We start from the raw sequence: 8,564 nt of genomic DNA on the forward strand, positions 1-8,564 counted from the left end.
CAAAGTAGTTCCGGCACTTCTCATAAGTATACATACATTCCAGACAAATGACTACATAAGCCTACAAGAAACATGAACAAGCTCATAGCAGTTTTATTCCAAATAGCAAAACAATCAGCCTCAAAGTTCATCGGGAATTAAAATGGATGCGTAAAACTACTATATTCATTCAATGGGATTCTACCCAGCAATGAAAAAGAATGTGCTATGGCTGCATACAGCAAGAATGCGTCCCACTTACTTAAAGGAAGACAAAGACAAAAATATTGTGATCCCATTTACTCAAAGCTTAAAAAAAGACTCTATGGTGTTAGAGATCAGAATAATGTTTACTTTGCAGGGAGAGGTTGACTGGGAAGGAGCATAAAGAAGCCTTCTGAGCTTCTTGACAGTACAGAGCTAAAGAATTGTCACTGTAAAACCTGACTATTGCTGACCACCATCATCCACAGCCATGATATACAGATGGCCTCGCCTCAATTCTGCCTTCAGAATTCTTGGAGGTGGGTAGAACATAATTTTAGCTATAACGCTGTCTGTGGTAACGTCTGGAATACCTAGAGTTCGTGTCAATCCTCTTTTTAGATTTTATGGGTGACAGCCAGGGGTTAGTGTTGCTCACAATAATGGATGCTGCACTTCTTGATCCTGTTTGAACTTGAGTTTGAATCATAACCTCTGTTTCAGGAGGCAAACCTTCTCTTCTGATGAAGAGACAAGCTTCTGATGATTCTTGAATTGATGCTGTTTTCTCCTTTGAAGTCAAAAACCGAAGCCAGAGTTTGGAACACTGAAAAGACTCTTGTTCCAATGCCTTCAACAATGATTCACATGAAGTATGACAGCTCTGAAAATGTTGGGACAGAGTGGACAAAGCAAATTCTTAGTGTTTTCATGGCACTTTCTGAAATGTTCCCACATTGGCAAAGGCTGATGATCTGTAATTGCAAACCTGGCACACACAGGGCATTTCGCCAGGCTTATGATTGTCCTCCTTGTGCTGTAAGAGAATCTGATCTGTTTTGAATGACAATTCACAAATTTTACAGAAAGTGGAGGGCTCCTAGATTGTGTGTATACTTTCAATGTGACATTGCAGATGGAAGGAGTGAGAAATTGCGGGTGACGGTGCTAGCAGGTGGTGTGGATTTCCCAGCTGTCACCCCTCTGCTTCTCAAGTTCCAAATTGTTCCTCAAATAGCTCATAAACTTGACATTCTTTAGAACTTTCAAGCAGCTGAGGCATTTAAAGGTTCTGTGAGTCTTCTGTTCTGGCTGCCTGTCTCCTTTATGGTGCCCATAGTTAAAGTCACAAAATAACACAATCAGATTTTCCTTCTTGGGATCAATAATCTAGTTTTGACTTGTTGGACTTGAAAAGTCTGTTTTTTTCCAGCCTTTCCAAGCTATTTTTTGTGTCTAGATCCATAGATTGAAATGAGCCCTGTCATTTGCATAAGCCCAAGAAAATAATGTTCCATTCTAAACATGGCTTGATGAGAATGGGATAGATTTTAAGGTTGTGTTCACTGTAGGAGAGAAATCTGAAGGGGCCACAGCTGAGGAATGTCCTCCTGGGATTCCATCACTGAATTTAGGTCTTTTGGGATTTCCACTGTTTACATTGGAAGCAGGAAGTTGCTTTGAACTTCAAGGACTTTCACCCTGCCTCCTACAGAAAGTATAGCTCCAAGTAGACACTGAGATATGAAGACAGAAAATCTGAGGGACTGTAAGACATGACTTGTGATGCGTTCCTTTTACAATCTGGTTTAGATGAAGTCTCCAAATAATAAGACTATTTGGGGCACCTGGGTGGCTCACTTGGTTAAGTATCTGACTCTTGATTTTGGTTCAGGTCATGATCTTAGGGTTCCTGAGTTTGAGCCCTGCTTAGGGCACTCTGCACTCTGCTGTCAACAAAGAGCCCACTTTTGATCCTCTGTGCCCCCCTCTCTGTCCCTCCCCTGCTCTCCCTCTCAAAAATAAACATTGAAAACATTTCTTTTAGATAATAGAACTATCTGTTGCCCTCCGTTCAGATTGAGTGGCCACTTGAGTGTCGCATGGGTCACGTGGTTTGCAGGCTGCAATGCATAAGCAGGATCTTGACTCAAGTGGCCTTCCTTTGTTCTGAGTATCATTCCGGAGTCACTCTCTTCAAAATGTTTGGAATGACTGGTTTTGAATTTGAAACCAGTCTGATGAAGAGAATTTCTGCATCTTCATTTCCATGTTCCACTCATACTAAGATCATCAGCTCAGCATGTTCATTTTCCCTATTCCTGTGTTTGGATTCTCCTGTTCTGCTCTGCTGGTTCTGGCACTTGGTTTTCCTCACACAACAAGAAAAGATTTGCCATTTCATCACTGTTTTTTGCTTGAAGAGGTTCCTTCAACTTCTAGTGTATTCTTTTTGTAAATTACCAGCTAAGTACAACCGCATGTTCTTAGTATTTATACTAATACTAATAATAACTAATAATGGTTATTATGTATATATTACATTTTTTTAATTCGGGTTGGAAAAACCCAAAAGAATATTTTGTGACATGTGAAAATTCTGACATTTAAATTTCAGTGTCCACAAATAAAGTGGTTTATTTTATTTTATTTTATTTTTTTAATTTACATACAAATTAGTTAGCATACAGTGCAACGATGATTTCAGGAGTAGATTCCTTAGTGCCCCTTACCCATTTAGCCCATCCCCCCTCTCACAACCCCTCCAGTAACCTTCTGATTGTTCTCCAAATTTAAGAGTCTCTTCTGTTTTGTCCCCCTCCCTGTTTTTATATTATTTTTGTTTCCCTTCCCTTATGTTCATCTCTTTTGTCTCTTAAAGTCCTCCTATGAGTGAAGTCATATGATTTTTGTCTTTCTCTGACTGACTAATTTCACTTAGCATAATACCCTCCAGTTCCATCCATGTAGTTGCAAATGGCAAGATTTCATTCTTTTTGATTGCCGAGTAATACTCCATTGTATATGTATACCACATCTTCTTTATCCGTTCATCCATTGAGGGACATTTGGGCTCTTTCCATACTTTGGCTATTGTTGATAGTGCTGCTATAAACATTAGGGTGCATGTGTCCCTTCGAGACAGTACACCTGTATCCCATGGATCAATGCCTAGTAGTGCACTTGCTGGGTCGTAGCATAGTTCTATTTTTACTTTTTTGAGGAACCTCCATACTGTTTTCCAGAGTGGCTGCACCAGCTTGCATTCCCACCAACAATGCAAAAGAGATCCTCTTTCTCCACATCCTCGCCAACATCTATTGTTGCCTGAGTTGTTAATGTTAGCCATTCTGACAAGTGTAAGGTGGTATCTCATTGTGGTTTTGATTTGTTTTTCCCTGATGATGAGTGACGTTGAGCATTTTTTCATGTGTCGGTTGGCCATCTGGATGTCTTCTTTGGAGAAGTGTCTATTCATGTCTTTTGTCCATTTCTTCACTGGATTATTTGTTTTTTTAGGTGTTGAGTTTGGTAAGTTCTTTATAGATTTTGTAACTAACCTTTTATCTGATATGTCATTTGCAAATATCTTCTCCCATTCTGTCTGTTGCCTTTTAGTTTTGCTGATTGTTTCTTTTGCAGTGCAGAAGCTTTTTATTTTGATGAGGTCCCAATAGTTCAGTTTTGCTTTGTTTCCCTTGCCTCTGGAGATATGTTGAGTAAGAAGTTGCTGCGGCCAAGATCAAAGAGGTTTTTGCCTGCTTTCTCCTCTAGGACTTTGATGGCTTCCTGTCTTACATTGAAGTCTTTCATCCATTTTGAGTTTATTTTTGTGTATGCTGTAAGAAAGTGGTCCAGGTTCATTCTTCTGCACGTCACTGTCCAGTTTTCCCAGCACCACTTGCTGAAGAGACTGTCTTTATTCCATTGGATATTCTTTCCTGCTTTGTCAAAGATTAGTTGGCTATACATTTGTGGGTCCATTTCTGGGTTCTCTCTTCTGTTCCATTGATCTGAGTGTCTGTTCTTGTGCCAGTACCATACTGTCTTGATGATTACAGCTTTGTAGTGTAGCTTGAAGTCTGGGATTGTGATGCCTCCTGCTTTGGTTTTCTTTTCCCAGATTGCTTTGGCTATACGGGGTCTTTTCTACTTCCAAACAAATTTTAGGATTATTTGTTCTAGCTCTGTGAAGAATTGTGGTGTTACTTTGATAGGGATTGCATTGAATATGTAGATTTCTTTGGGTAGTATTGATATCTTAACAATATTTGTTCTTCCTATCCAGGAGCGTGGAATCTTTTTCCAGTTTTTTGTGTCTTCTTCAATTTCTTTCATAAGCTTTCTATAGTTTTCAGTGTATAGATTTTTCACCTCTTTGGTTAGATTTATCCGTACGTATTTTATGGTTTTTGGTGCAACTGTAAATGGGATCGATTCCTTGATTTCTCTTTTTTTCGCTTCATTGTTGGTGTATAGGAATGCAACCGATTTCTATGCATTGATTTTATATCCTGCAACTTTGCTGAATTCATGAATCAGTTCTAGCAGTTTTTTGGTGGAATCTTTTGGGTTTTCCATATAGAGTATCATGTCCTCTGCAAAGAGTGAAATTTGACCTCTTCCTGGGCGATTTGGATGCCTTTTGTTTCTTTGTGTTGTCTGATTGCTGAGGCTAAGACTTCCAATACTATGTCGAATAACAGTGGTGAGAGTGGACATCCCTGTCTTGTTCCTGACCTCAGGGGGAAAGCTCTGTTTTTCCCCACTGAGGATGATATTAGCATTGGGTCGTTCTTTTTTTGTTTTAATTAAAAAAAATTTTTTTACGTTTATTTATTTTTGAGAAACAGAGTGAGACAAAGCATGAGTGGGGGAGGGACAGAGAGAGAAGGAGACAGGAGACAGAATCTGAAGCAGGCTCCAGGCTCTGAGCAAGCGGTCAGCACAGAGCCCGATGCGGGGCTCGAACCCACAAACTGTGAGGTCATGACCTGAGCCAAAGTCAGATGCTCAACCGACTGAGCCACTGGATGCCCCAACATTGGGTTGTTCTTATATGGCTTTTATGATCTCGGGGTATGATCCTTCTATCCCTACTTTCTTGAGGGTTTTTATCCAGAAAGGATGCTGTAATTTGTCAAATGCTTTCTCTGCATCTATTGAGAGGACCATATGGTTCTTGTCCTTCCTTTTATTGATGTGATGAGTTAATTTTTTTGCAGATATTGAACCAGCCCTGCATCCCAAGTATAAATCCCACTTGGTCCTGGCGAATAATTTTTTTAATGTATTGTTGGATCCAGTTGGCTAATATCTTGTTGAGGATTTTTGCATCCATGTTCATCAGGGAAATTGGTCTATAGTTCTCCTTTTTAGTGGGGTCTCTGTCTGGTTTTGGAATCAAGGTAACGCTGGCTTCATAGAAAGAGTTTGGAAGTTTTCCTTCCATTTCTATGTTTTGGAACAGTTTCAAGAGAATAGGTGTTAACTCTTCCTTAAATGTTTGGTAGAATTCCCCTGGAAAGCCATCTGGCCCTGGACTCTTGTTTTTTGGCAGATGTTTGATTACTAATTTGATTTCCTTACTGGTTATGGGTCTGTTCAAATTTTCTATTTCTTCCTGTTTCAGTTTTGGTAGTGTATATGTTTCTAGGAAGTTGTCCATTTCTTCTAGATTACCCATTTTATTGGCATATAATTGCTCATAATATTCTCTTATTATTGTTTTTATTTCTGCGGTGTTGGTTGTGATCTCTCCTCTTTCATTCTTGATTTTTTTTGTTTGGGTCCTTTCCTTTTTCTTTTTGATCAAACTGGCTAATGGTTTATCAATTTTGTGAATTCTTTCAAAGAACCAGCTTCTGGTTTCATTGATGTGTTCTACTGTGTTGTTGTTGTTGTTGTTGTTGTTGTTGTTGTTGTTGTTGTTTTCGTTTCGATAGCATTAATTCCTGCTCTAATCTTTGTTATTTCCTGTCTTCTGCTGGTTTTGGGTTTTATTTGCTATTCTTTTTCCAGTTCCTTAAGGCATAAGGTTAGGTTGTGTATCTGAGATCTTTCTTCCTTCTTTAGGAAGGCCTGGATTGCTATATACTTTCCTCTTATGACCACCTTTGCTGCATCCCAGAGGTTTTGGGTTGTGGTGTTATCATTTTCATTGACTTCCATATGCTTTTTAATTTCCTCTTTAACTTCTTGGTTAGTCCATTCATTCTTTAGTAGGATGTTCTTCAGTCTCCAAGTATTTGTTACCTTCCCAAATTTTTTCTTGTGGTTGATTTTGAGTTTCATAGCGTTGTGGTCTGAAAATATGCACGGTATGATCTTGATCTTTTTGTACTTACTTAGGGCTGATTTGTGTCCCAGTATATGGTCTATTCTGGAGAACGTTCCATGTGCACTGGAGAAGAATGTATATTCTTCTGCTTTAGGATGAAATGTTCTGAATATATCTGTTAAGTCCATCTGGTCCAGTGTGTCATTCAAAGTCATTATTTCCTTGTTGATTTTTTGATTAGATGATCTGTCCATTGCTGTGAGTGGGGTGTTGAAGTCTTCTACTATTATGGTATTACTATCGATGAGTTTCTTTACAAATAAACTTTTATTGGGACACATCAGTGATCACTGGTTTAAGGCTATTGTTGGTGGCTGCTTTGACGATACTATGGCAGAGTCAAGCCCTGCAAAAGAAAATGCGAGTCACCTAATACCTAAAATATTTACTTTTTTTTTCAGGAAATTTTGTCCACCCATGGTTTAAGAGAAGCAAAATGGAAGATACCAAACTTATCAGCCCACCAATCCCTGGAGTGTTTCAGATGATTCAGTGGGCCTCAATATTTCCCACCCTGGGCAGCAAGGGAGGGAGAAGCTGCAGCGTCCTTGTTTCTGAGTCCAGAGAAATTTCTCTCCAGTTCAGCTGCACCATGTCCTGTGTCAGTCGAGTGCTTAGCTTGCTGTCTAAATGGCTTTTGAAGTGAGGTCTGACCGGAAGATCCCACCCCCTTTATACGACCATTATAATCCTATCTATAATATCCAGATGGGGCTTCTATCAGTTTTCCCAACAAGTTTACCCTGCTTGGGTTTTCAGCTGTTGTCCTGAGTGATTGCCAAAACTTTCCTTTCAAATCTCCCCCACCAAGGAAAGAATGTGGGTGGGGCTTCAGGGCCAGGCCCAGGAGCTGCAGGCCTGGTTGGGGGCCTGTGGTAGAAATGCCCCTCCTCTCTCTGCTGTCCAGAACCCCACCACCTTATCTCCAGTTTAGCTGGGTCTTGAGCTATTGGGGATCAGCAGGGTCAAGGGGAGGGGGTCCACTGAGCTATTCCAACAAAGCTCAAGCTGAGGTTAAGACAACTAAAAGGGCACACGTATTCTTCCAAGTGCTGGGACATCCTCACAGGTCACAGTTTTCCAGCCAAAGAGAACAAAAACCTTCTCTTCCTGTGTCCCCAGGTAGCAAAGTGGCTGGTTTCACTCTCCAGTCGGCAGGGTAGTCTGAACTGGAAGACTCAGCTCCCAGGGGGATTCCCAGGGGACCACACTTTAATCCCAAGAGCTTTTGCTACATATCAGCCAACTCTTTTCTAAATGTTTCCAAGGGTCAAAGGTCATAAGCCAGTTTGCTCTGGCTACCTCTCACATTCTCCCCTCCCCCCTTCACATGCCTTTTCCTCAGCACCTTCTAGTCTCAGGCTTTCCCAACAGCCCTCTTTGCATATGGATTCTTGGGGAAAGGGAGGGCTTCAAGCCCCCCTGACAGGCAAAAAACATTTGTATTCCCACTCCCTCCAGTGTATCCAAGTCACAGAATTAGAACAGAAATCCAGTTTGCTAATTAAAATGTTCTAAAGTGCCATAACCTGACATGACTTTAAAAATATCTTTCTTGGGGGTGCCTGGATGGCTCAGTTGGTTAAGCACCCGACTTCGGCTCTGGTCATGATCTTACAGCTGATGAGTTCCAGTCTCACATCTGGCTCTGTGTTGACAGCTCGGAGCCTGGAGCCTGTTTCAGATTCTGTGTCTCCCTCTCTCTGACCCTCCCCCGCTCATGCTCTGTCTCTCTCTGTCTCAAAAATAAATAAACGTTAAAAAAAATTAAAAAAAAAAGAATATCTGTTTAATAAATGTACGAGGATAGATTTAGAAATAGATTCAGCCATTCAAAAGGATTAGATGGCACTCAGTTTCATATGATTTCTGCCTGGTGGCAATGCTGGTAGTTGCCAAATTGTTTGCTAAGCACAGCATTGAAACGTAAAGTTTTTATATTGTTTCCTTATTTTTAAAGTGTTGGAAAGTCATTTTTAAAGTTGTAAAGTGTGATGAAGCCAAATAAAGTTCATCTGTGTGGTTATTTGGCCTGCGAATTGTCAGTTAGGCACTTTAAGTTTGGAGACATGTTAATTTAATTTAATTTAATTTTGATTTTTAAAAAGATTTTCTTTTTAAGTAATCTCTACACCCAACGTGGGGCTTGCACATAACCCTAAGATCAAGAGTCACATGCTCCACCAACTGAACGAGCCAGGTGCCCCAAGACATATTAATTTTATAATTCACTAGTTCCTAACGTGGTCAGTGGTACAAT

The 8,564-nt window shown here is 40.2% G+C and overlaps 1 pseudogene; it reads right to left on the minus strand.

The window, feature by feature from the left end:
• Positions 1 to 520: 520 nt before the first annotated feature.
• On the minus strand, positions 521 to 6,898 carry LOC125914351 (zinc finger protein 280A-like; annotated as a pseudogene).
• Between the last annotated feature and the right edge of the window lie 1,666 nt (positions 6,899 to 8,564).

This window comes from Panthera uncia (assembly GCF_023721935.1).
Source record: "Panthera uncia isolate 11264 chromosome D3 unlocalized genomic scaffold, Puncia_PCG_1.0 HiC_scaffold_8, whole genome shotgun sequence".
Classification (NCBI taxonomy): Eukaryota; Metazoa; Chordata; class Mammalia; order Carnivora; family Felidae; genus Panthera; species Panthera uncia.